Here is a 19,592-nt window from a genome sequence, read left to right as displayed (position 1 = left end):
GTGGGGAGCGGGATTAGGAATAAGGAGGCAGAGTGCCAGGGATCTATAGGGAGAGATGGAACTGATATGGGGAAGTAATGGGTGTGAGAAATATAGAATGTGAGATGGCGGCAGGACACAGCACACACCCCTTCCTGGATATACATGGCAATGTACACAGTGTATATTCGGATATACAGGGATGGTATATAGCAATGGTTTATAGGAATGTTATATAGGACTGTATTAGTCTCCAGCCATGATGCAGCATATAGGTGTGGGCACTGGGGGGGGGCGCTGTACATATGGCACATGCTGACACACCCCCTCTATACGCAGCACACAGGCTGGGCACCATGCTGCTCCCCCATAGCAGACGATGGTGGCCCCTCCATGCAGTGCTATGACTCCGCTGTCAGTGCCAGGTGATGGCACACGATGTGCCCACCAGCCGGGGAGTTGATGGAGGGGAGGGGCGCAGGGGGAAGACGAGCTGCTCGGCCCCTCCTCTCTGTTTACATCAGGTCTGAATTTTATCTGCGCAACATGAGCTGGAATGCGGACATTGCGAATAGAGAAGTGATCATAACAATCGGTGTCAGCACGCAGCTCCCCGTACATCTACGCCACATCCCCTATACATGCGCCACACATCCCCCATGCATGCGCCACACATACTCCATGCACCGAGCAGCGTGGGCGGATGACAGGCTGCGCACACTCGTGTCCAGGGGACATGGTCGGCTTACGTAAATCGCTGCTACAATGCTGGAGCAGTACACAGCAATGAGGCGCCATAGCAACACATACGTGCAGGGTAGCCATGGCAGAGTGTGGTGCGTCACAACCTGGCACCTGACATTCACCAGCCATACCACCACTACAGCCCCTGACCTTGGCACAAATCACAGCCTGCCATCCTATAACCACAACTTACCGCTCAACTTTCTATAAAAATCAGTCCCAGCACCCGATCCCCCTCCGATCCCTACACAGACCTGGCAGATGACCGGCCAGAATAACAGAAACCCCACGTCTGTCCCTTAACAACAAAAAGGGGGGCGTGGCAGCACACATCGGGGGAAGAAATGCGCCGATCGCCCATCCAGGCATAACTACGTATGTATGGCGCAGATGTCCCGGAATAAAAACACAACTCACCATGGTGCCCGGCATGGAGCGCTGCCTGGCATGGAGCGCTGCCACCTTCCATGCACGCAGATCGGGCGGTGGGGGAGCAGCGAGTTGCTGAGGTTGGTGTTGGAGGTAATGCAGGTGGGTGTTTCTTCCCTCTCCATGTGTTGTGCTGGAAGTGGGTGCTGCTCCTCCTCCTCCCTCGTCATTTTTTCCTCTGTGCTGGATGGGGATCGTGCTGCTTCTCCTCTGCTGACCAATAGCTGAGCCCGGGCTTCATTGCAGCCTCTCCTACAACTCTACAATGTGCTGCAAGTTGTACCTCCGCCATCCTTCCTTCCTTCCACCCCCTCTATTAGTGTCATCTCAGATGTGACTGCTCCTTCCAGGCTGTAGGAAAAGTTGCTGTGTTGTGCCGAGGCATCCCCGTCTATGTTGCGTATTACAGATCAGTATGTGCAGGTTGCTAGGATGGCAGATCACCCATAGGAGGTGTGTACTGCAGGAGTAAGCCATCCTTAGCTGATAATGCAGTGATCTGTAATGCGCAGTGTGCTGTCCATGACTTTCTCTCTTCTCTGCCTCCCTCCCTGTTCAGGTTACATTATATCATGTCCATCATGTGACACCACTAGCTGCTCTCAATGGAAACTTAAAGGGCCCACCACGTGACTGGAGGAACAGCAATCAGGATAAACACCCCCCCCTCCCCCCCAGCCAGCATCAGCATCAAACCCTGTTCATCATCACCAGCAATGTTTATGCTTGCACCATCATCCCCATCCATCTTCAGATAGGCTAGATTTTAATTTGGCTCAGCTCATGTTTTTCAATCCATAAATAACTTTTTTTTTCTTTTAAAGAGTACACATTTTGTTTTTCTTTCTTAAGCACCCATACAGTTAAATGTCAGGGCCAGAAGTCAATGAGTTGCTTGAAATAAGAAACGTGACTAAGCATTTGCTTTGGCCTAAAAAAGCTTTATGTCAGACTTCAGGAATGAATGTTACCGAAGCATTGATACCAGCTCCTGCGTAAGGGGCATGTGTGCCCTGCTGGGCCCAGCGTATGGGGCATGCATGCCCTGCAGGACCCAGGGTATGGGGCATGTATGCCCTGCTGGGCCCGGCATATGGGGTATGTGTGCTCTGTTGCACCCAGCGTATGGGGCATGTATACCCTGCAGGACCCAGCATATGGGGCATGTGTGCCCTGCTGCACCCATTCTTCCCATTAGTATCATTCTTCCCATTAGTATCATTCTTCTCAGTGATCATCACACTAATGTCCCATGAACTGTGAATATAGTAGTTACTGGCAGCGGGGTCCTCCATGTAAAAAAAGGTTGAAAAAGATTACCCTAGATGTTTTTGGGCTATTTCACAGAGAAATACACAATAGGAGTCCAGGCACTAAATCTTAGCAGGTGCAGAAATATACAGTGCCTAATGTTACGGAATAACACTTAAAGGAAAAGACACTCCCAGACGTCATGGAGCAGCCATTCTCAACCAGGATTCTGTGGGTTCCTCCCGAGGTTCCTGAGCTGTGGCTGATTAATCTCACATTTCATGGTATCTGCATAGTCACATAGAGATAGCCACCTGGAAGAGTGTCTTTCAGTGTCGGTAAAAGTAAATTCTGACCATCAGTGTAAGGGCATCTTTATACTGATCACCAGTGCAAGGTGCATTTTCCCCACTGACAAATCCCCCTGATTAATTGAATCTAGCAGGGGTTCCACAAGACCTAAATATTATGTTTAAGGGTTCCACTGGGGTAAAAAAGGTTGATAAACGCAGTCTTAAAAGTCGTAGAAGGTGCAGATAAGCAGAGTATCTCTGAAATGATCAGTTTCCACAATTGTTTGGAGTAAGAATGAAACAAGCACACGGTACCATTTGGCAACAGATCTAGCATTTGGTCTATGTGCCTGGCAAACATAGGAACTAACATAGCAGTTGCAAAACAGGTATCTTTGGGTTGTCTATCCAATAAAAGAATGAAACATCACTCAGTGGGAATGAATGTCTAGGCAATGATTGGCTACTCATCGTTTCAGAATCACCCATGGAGTGACCACTCCTTGTAATTTGGACTACTGAGCATGCAGTCCAAAGACCCAGCTCCTCCTCCATGTGACTTCCTGCCATCACCCACATCTCCCTCACCCTGAATACTCAAGCTTTGTCTACATTTGCAAACTGCTCTCACTTTGCACTAGGCAGCCTCACTATACCTGAATTCTTTGTCATATTGCCATTCTATGAATTACAAGAAGAGTACAAGATGGATTGTATCCACCAAGCAAAGTGAATGATAGTAAATAAGGCAAGCACGTGTCCATTTTGAAGCAATAAAAACTTAATAAAGAATTTAATGCTAACACCTGAGTGGTTTATTAAAGTAAACACGGCTTCATCCGATCTGCTAAGCTGATTGAATATCTCAGGTTTGATTCTTAGCCAAGACATCATGTGCATGGAGTTTGTATGTTCTATTCTCCCAATCACATGCTGGTAGGTTCACTGACTTCTCTACAAAAAATGGCTTTTGACTATGGCATAGATTTTAGATTGTGAGCCCCTTTCAGGGACAGTGACATGAATATGGTTTTAAACGTCTATAGAAAATTGTCACTTGAAGTTGCCATAAAGCCACATTGTACATACAATTGTTACTTTATCATATCATTTCTATTACTTTAAGAAATCAAAATGTTCAATGCACAAAAAAATAATAATGACATTGATGCGGACTCATTTTTTCTACTTTATAATAACCATGGCAAGCCTCTGGTGCTCATGACTCTGTGTTTTATCTAATGAGTCATTATTTTATTTCAAACCTATCCACATCATTTTCCTAATGGAAACATACTGTTATCTCCAGCTAGCTTTATAAGAAAATAATGTGATAATCTTTATGAATTTAGTATTTGCATACAAAATAATAAAAGAATATTGGGAATGGTCAGGTCTGGGTAACTTCAAGTTGTACCCTAAAAAAGCAAAATTTGGCATTTGAGTTGGTTAACGCTCTTAAAATGTATCTAAACCCAAAAACAAACACTGAATATATATGGCAGATTTGTTTTATCAGATTTTTCACCCAGTGATCCTTCCAATATCACATGACACAGCTCATTCCCCATACTATAGCTATGAAGAAGCAGCCATAATACCCCACCTTTCTCCTCAATAACATAAAAGGGAGCTGTTCTGTATTCCTCAGAGAGAGCTGGAAACAATGTATTTGATGACATCAGAGGGCACAGGAAGTTTTCTACACTTATAAAACAGATAATACAAAACTCTTTTGTAGTTATGTGTAAAAGACTAAAAGGAACTAAATAAAAGAAGCTCATTGTTAGAATTTGCATACTCATAAAAAATAAAGTTTGGTCTATATATAAAAGCATTTTTCACACTGTTGTGCCTCTTCCAAATATATACACATAGTGATCTCCGTACAGAGATCTAATATATTCGGAGAGCTGGGGTCCCACTCTGCAGCTGCTGGCAGAACGACTTTTTTACTTAGACTGTAGCTGCTTTAAAAGAAAAATAAAGAAATGACCAACCATTATTTGATGCATCTGAAATTAAATCAGAATTTAAAAATGAAGAGAATACTTTTGGACTTTAGGAATGATCTGCAAGTAGTCTTTTTTTTTTCTCTTATAGGTAATTTAAGTGAAAATAATTGGGGATGTCTCTCCTTTTTTGTATTTATGACTAAATAAATGAATGATAGCCTATGATTAGTGATTTTGTTTAGTTAGGTGAACTTTAGACATGCTGTATTCATAGATACATCTTCAATATGTCTGTCACCGCTAGCAGTGTGGTTGATTTCACTTATATTTGCTGATTGATGATTGTATGTGTATATGCCATAATAGACAGGCACTATAAGGCACCATAAGGTTTCAATCTTCAGCAAACTTTACCAACATCTCCTACAGGGGTTGGAGCATGTATGTAGACAGAGCAGCCAGGTACCTATACCACTGGGTGTGGATTGAGCAAACCTAAGCATTGTATGTAAGAGTTGAGCCCTTTCTAGATATAAAATTACATTGCGTCTCACAGTGGGCCACCCCCAAGACAGCTCTTAGAATGCAGCCGTACCTGTCTATTCAAGACCTCCTAGTGATGATTTATTGGGTGTGTATCTGAGCTGAGGAATGTCTACAATACTGTTATAAATAGATGACTTTCACTATGGAAATTATTCCATTGTTTTGTGTGTGGCAAGCCTTTGGAAGAAATACTTTTTATACAATTATAAACTAATTCTAGACATAAACTAAATTCACTTTCATTTTAATGTTCATATACCTGAAATAAAATATAAAGTCAGAGTAACCACCATGAAAGGTCAATCTTTTCCTTTTTCCTTTGCATTAATAAGGGGTTGGGATACTTGTTTTTTTGAAAGCCACCTTGATTGATGGACCTTATATTTTCCAAGCTACGTAACTGAAAATTGCTCTGGTTGATTGTTGTGCTGTGAGAGTTCAGTACAGCTGCAGTCAAAACTATATTCTGTTTCAAATATAAATGTTTCCATGGCAGCAGATTCTATAGAGATTTTCTTTAAAAAAACGTTTGCCTAACCTGATCTTTTCACCATAACAAGGTTAAATATGATTTAAAGGTTGTTTGCAATCTGTAAAAATTAGGACTAACAGGGTAAACGCATAATCATAGCTTTGTAGGACACAAGAAGTTAATACTGGAGTCACAGTGGCAAATAATCACTAGTTTAAGTCACAAGCTCTTGCTACGTATTTAAATCTCTGACACGTTGCATGGAGTTTGCTGTCGCACCTCTTAATACTGCTCTGTGGTTGGGTAAAATGCCTAATAAACATTGTAGGTTTTACCAAAATGTTGGCACATATGAATCTATAGGATGCAATAAGTGGCTAAGAGAGGATTAAATATATAGCATGCAAAATGTACTTCCATGAAGCATATTGGTCCAAAAAGAGCATCATATAACTTTCCAGATATCAACTGGGTGAGGCATTTCTTACAGGCAAATGTTTAGAAATGTTACAGACTTATCCAGGCAATTGATAAATACATCAGTCTAAAAAAATAATGGACAATGATTTTTTTTGTATCTGAAATGCATAATTAAATATAAAGCTTTGAGAAATACAATGTAAATAGATTAGTGATTAAGAACAACAGAACCCATGGTCTAAAATAGGTAATGGTGTTTTGTGCCTTTCTGTTATTAACAATTAGATGATCTTTGGTGGGACGTAACTATTTTCATTCTCATACTCTTAATAAGTACTAGAAATGGGTAAAATGACTTTCAGTTTCGAATGGACCCCCTACCAATTGGAAGTGTGCAACACTCCCACAGCCAAGAGAACATTTTATGATGTATAAAGAGCAAGATATTCTAATTTCTAAGTCACCAAACCAGGAAAATGACCATGAAGAAACAAGTGACTGCAAGCATTGAATGTTTTTTTTTAGCTTCGCATGGTCGAGTCTAAATAAGTCGCTTTACGCCGATGTTTAGATAACGCGCATTTATGTATAGGACTGGATTAAATATGGGGCTCATCAATTTTATACTCAAATAACTTTAATTTGGGGCAAAGGCATGTAGGATAACTAAACGGGCAATAGGGTGCAAAGAAATGTTTTATTGCATGTTATGCCAGCTTTTAAATCCCCTTTTAAAGGGAAACTATTCCCAAACTATGCACACTTATAAAAGCACTATCCACTATCCAAAAGCACACACTTTAAAGCCTCATTTAGGGGTTGTGGAAAAATGAATGTTCAAACTTTAGAGGCAATGAAACCTTTAAAGCTATATTTCTTTACTTGTTAGTGCAAAAAACCTGGACTGACGGCCAGCATTTTTATTTCAATACACAGCAGGTATTTCTAAGCAGTTAGAAACCAAGTAAATTGTGACTTTTAGGATTCAGTTGTGTCCAGTGAGAATTAGTTACTTTATAACACCAGCAGTTGAAGGGGTCACAGAAAACTTCAACTAAAGCTTGCTTAAAAACCAATAGTTGGTAAAAAGCACTTTTTATAGTATTTTACACGAAGATACAGCTCAGTGTTGAGTCTTGGCATGATTATATGCCAGCACAAAAAAACAAAAGTGTAAATGCACAGACGCTACATCATCCTAATGAAAACAGACAACTCTGAACCCAGAATAACTGAAGAATGTCCCTAGTCTGGATACAGGTGAGTGTTAAGCAATGTTAACCAACACTGAGAAATCTGGTTTCAAAGTTTACAACAGAGGCAACGAATTTACAGCTTATGTCCCCTAGTATCTTTGACAGCAAGGACATAGAAGCTTGCCAGCTTTCTCATATAAACAAATAGGCAGTGCCTTAAGCTGTTCAAAAAGAACTGCAACCCCACTTCTCAATTGTGATCATTAAGTATGGATTTCTCCACAGTGTATGCAGATAAATAGGTCAATTAGGACTTGTTTTAAAGTTTATTTACAGCTGGTAAAATATTTAAATGGTAATAGCTTGGCCATAGGTTTACTTTAATGTTAGTCTCCACAATTGCACAAAGTATACAAAGTTAATGATCAAGACTTGGCTTCCCCCAGAAGCCCCCAACACTGAGTTTTCTTTTTTTTCTTATTTGTTATTGGAAATCGTTGGGCTGGGAATATGATCTGCATGGTCATCCACAGTTGCACTCCTGGAGGTGGACAGTCCTTATTGATGCTGAGAACATCTTTATACTTGATGAAGTATTAAATGAAGAGCACTTGGTACTGCCATGTTTCAGACGCTTGGCATCATTCAACCCAGAAGACTGAGGACTTCTTGTAGTGAAATTGAATTACTAAGGGACAGCAGCAGAATTAAGATGCTTTAAATGTAGGACTTTAAAGTTAGCCTGGATCAGGGCTTTTAAAACTCCCTCTCAGGCTCATGGACAGACCACATTTACTTTAGCAGTTTGGAAAATATAGGCATAATTGTATCACAAAAGTTAGGCACAGTTTTACAGTTTCCTTGCATAACATTGCCCCTTAGTCATGAGCGCAAATATTTTTTTTTAAAGCACTTTTCATAGTGATATATATGAGTGTGTGTTCTGTATTTGATACTCTTATAGTAATTAGACTAGGAAAATGGGGATAATGTTATGACGAAATGTTATTATGCTTAAAATATGAATGTTTCAATGGTAGCAGATTCTATAACAGTTTTCTTTAAAACCCCTCACCTAAACTGATCTCTTTTTAAGGTTGTTTACAAAAGAAGGAAGGACAGACTGAGAGGCACAGGAATGCACGGTAGTATAATACAATGTAGAATTTGCTTAAACTGGCTACCTGTGTAAATCTCTGGCAATTTGCAGGACATGGCTTATCACATTAGTTCAACCTATTGACAACGTTCCATGCCTATACCATCCTAGCTTAGTTTTGAAGCTGCAAGCTTTATAGTAATGCTCCCTATTCTGATAGAAAAAAAGGCTGTCAAAGCTCTGCATTCTAAGTGAAAGTAATTTTTCTTCTTTTTGGCCTGCTGAGTGGACACTGAAGGAGCAGAAGAAAGCGGAGATTAGGTGTTAAGGATTGTGATCATTACTTCAAACTGCCACCCTTCCTTTCCTAATATGTAGGGGAATTACAAGAAGTGAATATAAGCATGGATTTAAAATATTAAAATAAAAATATGTGTTGTGATTTTTACTTTTTGAAATGTAGCTTTTTTTCTAGACAATGAAAATACTTTGTAAGAGAGTAGGTAATGAATTGCTTCATGTCCATGTACTGTAATCTAGATGACAAAACCTTCTTAAGAGGAACCTGCACTGAGAAAATGCATCAAATTCCCCCCTCCTATTATGTGATACTTCCCCCACCACTTAGCAGCAGGGTCTTCTTCTCCTCCTTTGTCACTGTCTGTATCTGTCTATCATTTGCAACCCTTATTTCATTTACAGTGCTGTGTAATATGTTGGGGCTATAAATACTGTTTATTATTATTATTAATATTAATAATAATAATAATAATAATACCAATGCTAAAAACTTTTTTCTAAAAAAGTGACACTTTCTAGTAGTATGAAGATCCAAAGCAACTATACTTATTCAGGGTTCCTCCAGAGGTTTCAACAGGTTTCTTACACTGTGGGTAATTGCCCTCCCATGTGAAGATGCCTGCAAGGTTCTTGGGCCAATGCCACTTGGCTGAGCCAGTGTTTAGTTGTTTATAAAGGTGGTTTTCAAGCCACCACTTTAGGTGGTAGGGGGGCATTCTTTTCACGGGCCACCAATTTAAATGGCTTTTTTCTCGCTAACCCCTAATAAATCAGGTTTCCTGGGGTTTTATTGAGACCTAGAAATTATTTTGAGGGGTTCCTCAGGGGTAAAAGGGTTAAGAAAGGCTAATCCTGGAAAAAGTATGCAGATTATAAATTCTAAATTGCATCAACCATTTCTCTACTAACACAGCAGTAACAGTAACCCAGGGTAATTAGGTGTAAGGAAACTAGTAGGAAACTATTCAGAAGGTCAATGAAAGCATAAAACATCTTAATACAAACTGATTCTTTTTTGCATAAATATGTGTTTCCCATTGTACAACCTTCAGAATATAAAACCTTGTTTACTGGATATGCATAGGAGAAAAACTGTCCGTAATAAAGACTAAAAACCCAATATAGGCTACCTTTTATTAACGGGGTTCAGCATTGATATAAAAACAATAATGTTCTAAAATGTTCTGGAATGATCTACTATTTTTATAGTTAGAGTATCTGTGACCTTTATAGCCATTGGAGCCTGGAAGAGAAGTATTTACATCAATAGGTTAACAGCTCTGAAACATCTGTGATGTGCTATACGTCTGTATCCTCAGCCGCAGCTCAGACCATGATGAGAAGAGGCCTGAGTCACTCTGATTCATAAGCCAGTTTTGGTAAGTGTATTCAATAATTGTTGAAGCAACAGGGTAATAAGTAAAACATATAAAAATGACATTTTTCTCTTCAGCTGCTGATATCATTACATCAATGAAGTAATACAAGAAACTCTGCTTGGAATATATGCTTAAAAATATATATTAACAATCAAGAAGCACCACAAAGGGGATTTACTAAAGTGCTGTGTTCAAGAACAAAATGTATATCACTATCTGACTTTAATATACCAAATACAATTCGCTACTATAGGCACCATGCACTCCCATGGTCATACTAAAGCCATATTGCAGGTTGATATGGACAGACATCATTCTTTTTTACCAATTTATATTATGTATAATAAATATAATGAAAACCTTGCCTGCATGTTGTAAGCATGTCAGCAAAAGGAAGTTGGGCTGCAGCACCATTAGGCGTGACTGACACCGCTGCTCTAACTGAGATGATACATGAGCTTTAGAAAAAACATAACGAGAGAAAGTCAAATTAGGTTACATGGTTTCAAGCTATTGACATCTATTGGATTTCTTAGAAGAAATACAATACTAGTAACATTTGGCATACCATAACAGACGTAGAGATGCCATGGTAACCACCATGCAATACGACATACAAATAATAATACGACATAAGCCCAGCCTGGAACAGAAGGTGCAGGGATTCATGTGTATGCAAATGCTACCACTGAAAGATTTTTTATCTGTTCAATAAGTAAAAGCAATAATAGGCTTCTGAAGGGTTCGCCATTATTCATTTTCTGCTTTATGATGGACTTTATTTTTGATGGTGATACTAAAAAGAAAAGCTACAGAGTTTGGTAACAACTCTCTATAATTTACTGAAATCATTTGGAAGAACAAAGACCTAGAAATCTACGCAGAAATATTATGCCTGAAAAATGAATGTTTCCATGGTAGTGGATTCCATAAAGATTTTCTTTAAACCCCTTCACCCAACCTGATCCTTAATAAAGGTTGTTTACAAACTGCAGGAGAAGAACTCAACAGACATGGCAAACTCAAAAGCACAGCAATGCTGGGTGGAATGAGACAATGAAGAATTTGCTACATGTATCTCAGACACTTTGCAGGACATTGCTGATCACACTAGTCTAACTTATCGATTCATGTCTGTACCATCCAAGCTTAGTTTTGAAACTCCAAGCTTCATGCTGAGTGGACACTTAAGGAGCAGAAGAAAGCTGATCAGGTTAAGTGCTAAGAATTGTGATCATTGCTTCATACTGCTGCCCCTCCTCTCCCACTCAGTGTCTACTGGTAATAGGGAGGATATAGGAAACTGACATAAAGAAAAGGTTTAGGTATTTATTCCAGCAATATTTAAAATTACATGTTTTATGAATTTTGTTGAAATTTGAATTGCTACATGGCTATATATTTTAAATGACAGAATGCTTCTAAAGGGGGCCTGTACTGAGAAAATACAAAGAATACCTTCCTTTTAGTTTGAAACTTCTGATTTCTAGTGGTTATGCTTATCCATGTTAATCATTTAAATATACAGTTTCTTGTTATATTTGAAAAGTGTTAATATAGGCAGTGTTTAACACCCCTGATCGGTTCACCTCTGAACTACAGAACACGTCCCACTAGGCTTGTCTTGAGTGACAAAACACGTTATCCATAGATATCTTGTCATGTTGTTACCGTAGGATAGAAAGTGTATTACTGGCAGGATAGACAAGTGAACATTCTTCTGTCTCTTACACACCTTCTTTAAAGAAATGTATAATTTCTACATGATAATCTGTCCTACACACCTTGTTACATTTAAGTAAATTTATATACATAGGTGCAATGGATTTCAAGTGGAACTAAAGGACAAGTGAAGTCCCTTCTGCAATAATGGGCCTGGAGAGGATACACTTTCATCATCGAAGCTGGGTGATCCAGCCACCCTGAAATATATCAGGTCCAGGATTCAAAACATTTGCTAGCAAAAAGCAAACGACTTTGAAGAAATCCATTCCTGGTTTGCTGGATCGCCTAGCTTCACTGATGAAAGCATAATTTCTTCAGCCTTGGAGAGCTTTAATAAATCAGGCCCAGTGTGTCTTACCTGCCTGATTGCTCTGGGATTCTGACCTCAAAGCTTAGCTGTGCATATGCAGCTTTACCTTTGGTTGCCAGGGAACCCCAGAAACCCTGGCTTCCCTTGCGTGTGCCAGGATGAATAATGCCATCTCGGACAACCAAGATGGCCGAAGGTAGTCTGTAAGAGGAAGATGGCGGTGCCCTTTGCTGAAATGCAGATAGTAGATCACGTTTAGTTTCACTTTAAGAAAAACATACTATAAAACATTATTTTTCACCTAGAGTTCAGCTCTATAATGACTGTAAACATATATACAGTATATAAAGACAATAGTGCCTCATTATACATTTTCTATACAGTGATGGATTTTATTATTGATGCTGATAGTAAAAACTAAAAGTACAGTCCTTGTAAATAGCTTATAAATTACTGAAATAATAAAAAGGACAAAGAAAACAAAGCATTAATGCCAACTTCATCCAGTGTTATTCAAATCAAATCTGTTTAATGTACCGTAATATGGGTATGGGAGCACAGTATATTTTATACAATCTAAATCTAAAAGAACCTTCATGTTTAATTTAAACCCGCAGAGGTAACAATAACATTCTGATCTCCTTCATTGTAAAAGTAAAAGTGCCAAAACTAGTTTCCTGTTTGCAAATGCACATTATACAAAATAAAGTACTTTGCCAAAAAAACTGTGTTTATCTGCAAGCTATATGCAGTTCTATAAATCCTTCTCTTGAGTGGCTAATCTAATAAATGGTCAGTGTTCTGTAGAAATGATGTCATATGTAGTTGGGATCTTACAATACATTTCTCAGTAGTATGATTCTCTCATGCTTTAGACTCAGAGAAATCACATCGACACTGCCCAGCAGCAATAAAACAATCTGGCGTGTCATATCTTCCAGAAACACAAAATGCTTTTGACATTTGGAATATCCTTTTTGCATATTAGGTTAACTCAACATAATTTGTCTTAAGTGCTTGGTTCTAAAGGTGAATATTAAATTATACTACGTTGTTTTATACTATACAAACATCCCAAAAAAACATGCAGTTAGGTTAATCAGTTTTCCATAAAAAAAATGTCCCTAGACTGAGTTAATGACTATTGACTATTTTTATTACACAGTATTTATATAGCCCAGACATATTACACAATGCTGTACAAAGTCCATAGTCATGTCACTAATTGTCCCTCAAAGGAGCTCACAACAATGTCGCTGCAATAGTCATATGTCTTTAATACAGTCTAAGGTCAATTTTGGGGGGAAGCCAATTAACTAACTGCATGTTTTTGGATTGTGGGAGAAAACCCAGAGAGTACCCAGAGCTATCCCAAGCAGATAATGTCCTGGTCGAGATTTGAACCAGGGACCTAGCGCTGCACAAGCCAGAGTGCTAACCTCTGAGCCACTTTGTGACTATGACATTAGATTATGTGCCCCTTTGAGGGACAGTTAGTGATATGACTAAAGCGTTGCGTAATATGTTGGTGATATATAAATACTGGATAATAATATTAAAATTAATAATGCCAGAGCTACTTTGCCTAAATTTATGGAGTATGTATGTTCTCCCTGAGCTTGCATGGGTTTCTCCCTCCGAAAATACCCTCTGAAAAAAATTGCAGTTAGGTTAATTACCCCCCCCCAAATTAACATTAGACTGTAATATTGACATAAAGAATGTCTATGGTAGAGATTTAACATTCCGAGCTCCTTTAAAGGACAGTTAGGCTACGTACACACTTATATTGTCTTAACCACCTTCCTGGCGGATCCAGGGACGATGGACGACAAACAATCTAAATGGAAGTGAAGGGGGAGAGGGCGCAGTGGGGTGCTGTTCCATCGTTCTCCCCCTCCCCTCTCCATAGGACAGATCGGTGCTGTATGTACAGCACTGTTCATGCAAGGTGCATTTGTTTGTCGTTGGAAAGGATCATGAAAGATCCTTTCCAACGACAATTATTGCACATGTGTATGCAGCCTTAGTCATGGGACTTGCAAAAGCGCTAAATAAATATTTAATGTCCAGCAGTGAGTAATATGTTGGCGCTAAAAACATTCAGTTTATTAATTAAAAAACCATAATACTACAAGATAATAATATATAGGTACTTCTATTAACTAAAGCAGTAAAGGGGTTGTAAGACAAAGTACCAGAAACCAACAAGGTATTTTTTTCTCTGCAGAATCTCTGTGAATTTGACCTGGACTACACTTTAACACACTTTAAACTACTGGAATGTTCTGGGTTTTAATAGCTACCTGTTTAAACCTAAAAGATTGTACAAAAATAATAATAATAATAATAAAAACATTTTTCTGTCTTAGTGCTCTTTTTGAGAACTAACGTACAGTCACTTTCTAAAATGCTGTGGAAATTTGTTTTAAGTTGAAGTAAAGGCAAAAAGTGAAATGTACAGCTGGAATATTTAAGCATAACGTCTTTTACCAACCAACAATGTAAAATTTTGTTCAGTATTGTTTTTTATTTTAAATATATCTGGCAGACAGCACAGCCAGTTTGTGACCTCACTCTTATTACAACAGTTAAAGCAATACAGCTTGGTCAAGCACTGCCCCAGACTGACTGGATGAGAAGAAGTAGCTACACACTGATGAGGTGAACCCTATTCTCTCCTTATCAGTCAGTTCCCTATGCACAGTATTACCTGGCTTGCAGTGCTGCCCATTCATGAATACTGATGTACTAGTAATTTCAAGAGACTAACATAATGTTAACCTACCTAAACATGAATAGTTATAATGTTTACCTACCAGTCAGTGCAATTACTATAAACCTACAGATTATTTTAGAAATTGTAATCAATGTTCTAAAGAGAAGTTCAGGTGAACAGGTCAAATACAAATATGAACTATATACAGGTAGTCCCCGCATTACATACCAGATAGGGACTGTGGGTTTGTTCTTAAGTTGAATGTATATGTAAGTCTGAACAGGTACATTATTTAATAAATACAATTAGGACAGATGTTTGTCTCAACATATTATTAGGTAGCTTGGTGTCAGTTACTGAAAGTAAAGAGTTACAAGATGTTACAGATCAGCTTCACTTAAAATTACCCACAACCTCAGTGAGCAGGGAAGCCTCGTTCATATCTAGGAGTCATCAGTATGTCGGATTTCCTTAACCCAGGGACTACCTGTATATAAAAGCTGTTTCACCTGCCAAAATATTTGGATATTTGGATTTACATCTTGAGAACCTATATAGGCAGAAAATATCTGGTGCCTAAAGTTTAGCAGAAGACACCCTAAACCTGTCTCTGTCATGTTTCTTAAAAAAGAAAAGCATTACCCACTGAATATAACTTGCAGTTGAAATGGTTTAATGCGATGGCCCATAGGGTCTCAGTGAAATGTAATGAGCTGCATATGTTTCAGCTAAGATTGTGTATATGTGCAGAATAAACCCACTGCTTGAAACAGGCTGCATTACTGTAATGCAGATTTAAAAATTATATCTTAGAAGTCTGGTTAAATCTAGACCCAACTTTCTTTTGGGTAAATTGGGGATAGGTTGCCCCCCCCCTGCAAAGTGTTTAACATTGTCTGTGTTTCCATTAGGGAAATTCACTTCACTGTTTGTAGTGACCATTGTCATCAGGAAAGATAAAGTTAAAACCAAAATTTTGGCACCAATTAGGGGGTAAAGGGAAATCATCCAGTGGATTGTCTGTATGGAGACACCCTGGTAGTGTTGACCCTTCCTTAAAACTGAAACAAAAGTTTTGACTATTCTTGCACTTTAAACCATATTAGAACAAGATTGTTAGATGTTAAATAATGTATATGCAATTGCTTAACCTGTAATTATATCCATAAACCTTACACTTATTTTGTTATTAAAAATAACATTTTCCTCCTCTCTGATAACACAGAAACACCTTGAATAATGTAGAAGGGGGATTTTCTTTAGAAGTTCTATTTCATTTTTTTGTTCTTTAATATTATCATGCATACATATTGCACCCAGTGCTGCACTTCTGATTTGCTGCCTATTTTATATTCATATCAGGGACAGTTTCTGGGAGAATCAACTGATCTACCTACATGTTTTTATATGGGTGTGGGAAGCTGGAGTCCCCAGAGGAAATCTACACAAACTCTGCACAGATAGTGTCCTGGCTGACATGCAAATCTGGAACCTCAGCACTACAAGATGAAGTGCTTCTCAACTGAAGCACCGTGCCATCTGCGGAAATTGATTTTACTGAAATTCATTGATTTTTAGAACCCATATAAGAACTTTAAACACTGGACATTCTTTATCGGATCTTAAAATAAAAGTAATGTGCATAGGCAAAGAGAATCTGGATCCTAACCTATACTCTTTTGCCACTATCTAATAAAATTGATTTATGACAGAACCACCAATGCCATGTGATGCATGGCGTCCTGTATATGTATGGCTCACCCCAACAAAGATCTAGTTACCAACAAATGAAATGCTCAAGAGTGAGAGTGCTTACCACTAAGCAAACCTAAGCACTCTTTCCTTTGTAGCACTAGGTCACAGGTTCAAATCCCAGCCAGGACACTATCTGCATGGAGTTTGAAGGTTCTCCCTGTGTCTGTGTGGGTTTCCTCTGGGTGCTCCAGTTTCCTCCCACATCCAAAATAAATGCAGCAAGGTTAATTCACTTTCCCTCAAAATGTGTCCCAAGACAGTGTTAATGACATATGACTATGGTAGGGACATTAGATTGTGAGACCCTTTGAGGGACAGCCAGTGACATGATTATGGACTTTGTGCTGTGTAATATGTCAACGCTATATAAATACTGTGTAATAATAATAAGTCTTGACTGCAAAACCTCACATAGCATTAAGGCCTGCGTTTATTAAAGGCAGAATATATTCACTGAAATAGAGCATTATTTCAGATGGGCATTTGTCAACCGTACAGTTAACTGCTTTTGTGTTCTCACAATCAATCTGCTAGATGTCTGGATTCCAGGATTGTTCACTAGCCATTTTGAGTTTGCAAGTGTTGGCTATACGCGGTTGGCAGTGGTTGACTTTCTCATGTTTGTCATAGAATAACTGCTCTTATGCTATTGTACTCCAAACCCCTGGGAACTTTTCAACCACTTTTTGGATGGTCTCATAATAGTCAATGGAAACAGTTCAGCAGCAGACCACCCTAGGATGCTACCTAAATTGGTCCAACTTTAACACGAGTGATTCAGGCAGTTGGGTATTGCAGAAATGTATAGGCAATATCCCTTGTGCAATAATTGTTCTTACATGCCTGATCACCACCCAACTGTCAAATTTTGCTGAGCTGTGCGGCTCAACGTTGGTTGGCAGGGAAACCTGGCTTTCCTTGTGCATGTCCAAAATGAATGAACTCCCATGCGCCTGCGTGGAAGTTACTTCATTCTGACAGGACAAATCCAGATTGTCTTCAGGGAGTAAAGAAGAAGGAAGAGGCCAGCAACCTGTTTTAGAATGGGAATAGGAGTAGTCACAGGTTTTGTTTCACGTTAAAATTGTACTACAATTGTACCACAGGCAAATGATCTTTCAAAGAAACAACTCCAAGGCTTGAGAGAAAACATTTTCATGGGTGATCCAGAAAACTTGGAATTGATTTCCTAAAGTAATTTGCTATTTGATAGCAAATGTTTTCAATCATGAACCAGATCCATTATAGGTTTTTTGGATCACCCAGGTTGACTGAATAAATATGTGGTCTCCAGTCTTGGACAGCTTTATTAGATCAGGCCCAATGGGAGATTTTATTTCATTTCCTAATTTAGTCTTTGGGGCAGGAAGTGAAGGACAAACCTAAGGGCTCTATTAAAAAAACAAACAAACAGGGAAGCCGACATTCCCTCACACATTACCTTGTGGGAATCTTCCAGGTCCATGTGTTTCCAATGCAGTAATTGATTCTCACCAGGGAATGTTTAGGAAATGCCCTGTTTTATAAATAGAGCCCTAAAAACTGACAGATAATAAACCTTTAATCTGGCCAATTATATATAAATGGCAGCCAGAACAACATTTTATTTAGTTCTTTAAGATTAGTACAAACATTAATGATTGTATTACCTGAGTGGACCCAACCTTTTATATGACAAATTTAGAATCGGCCTTGTCACAATGTAAAATAGCTATGTTTTGTCATTTTAGGATTCTTTTTAAAAACATTAAACTCAAGATTGTTTAAATCTTTTTCCACCTCTTCACTTTTTCACTAAAAGCTGTTTCTCCAGGCATGTTGGAAAGCTATAACATACGTAATCGTTTTTTCCACAGAAATTGTTTATTATTATGAATAAAATGTTAAATACTTTATCTGCGTATGTTACAGTTCACTTCATATCTGTGTGGCAAGCTAAGTATGGTCAGGAAGAATGCTTGCCAAAAAAAACTTAATAATGGAAAGTATTTTATAATGAAATTTAATGCACTGGCAGGCCAACAACTGTATTCTAAAAATGCCTTTTATGAATGCACTTACCGAAAGAAAGCTACAGAGATTATTATGAAAAACGTACCTACTATACAACTGTAATGAGAATTATAGTGATAGCTGTTTATGTGCTAATCACTACATTTTAACACAAATACCAGTTTTGTATGTATTGTTATCTCTGTAAACTAAATTATATCTAGCTGTTAAGTAAATTAAGGTTTGTTTTATTAAGTGAAAGGGATACATTTTCTCTCCACTTCCTGCATCACAAATTTGATATGAACTTCCAAAGCATGTAATACATTTCTCAGTAGTAGCAATTCTGTACACCAGGCTTTGTGCAAGTAAGGCAGGAAGGAGGAAGCTCCAGCATTCCCAGCAGTAAGCAATAAAGTGGACCTATACTCTACCACCGTACATTGTTTTATTGTGCAGTACCTGTGCACTTTGTGAAGCAATGTTTTGCTCATTTTAGTAAAGATTCTTAGTAAGGATATTTTTGTCCTAAAAAATTCATTTATTGTTTGTGACTCTTCCAGTGCTGGCGCAATGGAACTTCCCCGCATTCAATCTAGGCACTGTACTGACAGATAAACAATAAAGCTGGATTATAAGTAAGAACTTAAGAATGGGATTTAGTTGCTGATATTGGGTAGGGTGGAATGGACTTACTGTCCTTGTCCATTGTGACATTGATGCCAGAAGATGAAATGGCAGCCATGATACAGGAAAATCTGTTGTCGCATATCAGTAGAAAAAAAATGCTAAACTGATTACTAGTAAAGGTGCAGAAGACCTGATGCAGATAGGAACATTTTATATTTAATTCTAAAATTCAATGTAGGTTCTCTTTAATGCTAAAACAACTGCAGTGAGCATACACATTCAATGCAGTATTTCAGCACAGGGTAGATCAGACCAACACACATTTTTAGAGCTTTTGCCAGAGTACAGTGTTAGTGGACTTTAAGTCTTAAACTGAAAGTAGCAATATCTTTTGTATA

General features: G+C 38.5%; 1 long non-coding RNA gene across 1 annotated transcript in view; it reads right to left on the bottom strand.

Annotated features, from left to right (window-relative positions):
- The window catches only part of LOC140324192 (uncharacterized), an 83,081-nt gene extending 81,364 nt beyond the window's left edge, over window positions 1-1,717 (bottom strand). The window contains exon 1 of the long non-coding RNA XR_011919508.1: window positions 1,141-1,717. This is a non-coding gene — a long non-coding RNA (uncharacterized lncRNA). The remainder of the gene's footprint in view (window positions 1-1,140) is intronic.
- Between the last annotated feature and the right edge of the window lie 17,875 nt (window positions 1,718-19,592).

The sequence above is a fragment of the Pyxicephalus adspersus genome, chromosome 2 (genome assembly GCF_032062135.1).
Source record: "Pyxicephalus adspersus chromosome 2, UCB_Pads_2.0, whole genome shotgun sequence".
Classification (NCBI taxonomy): Eukaryota; Metazoa; Chordata; class Amphibia; order Anura; family Pyxicephalidae; genus Pyxicephalus; species Pyxicephalus adspersus.
Note: the sequence above shows the minus strand (reverse complement) of the source record. Positions and strands in the feature narration are given on the sequence as shown.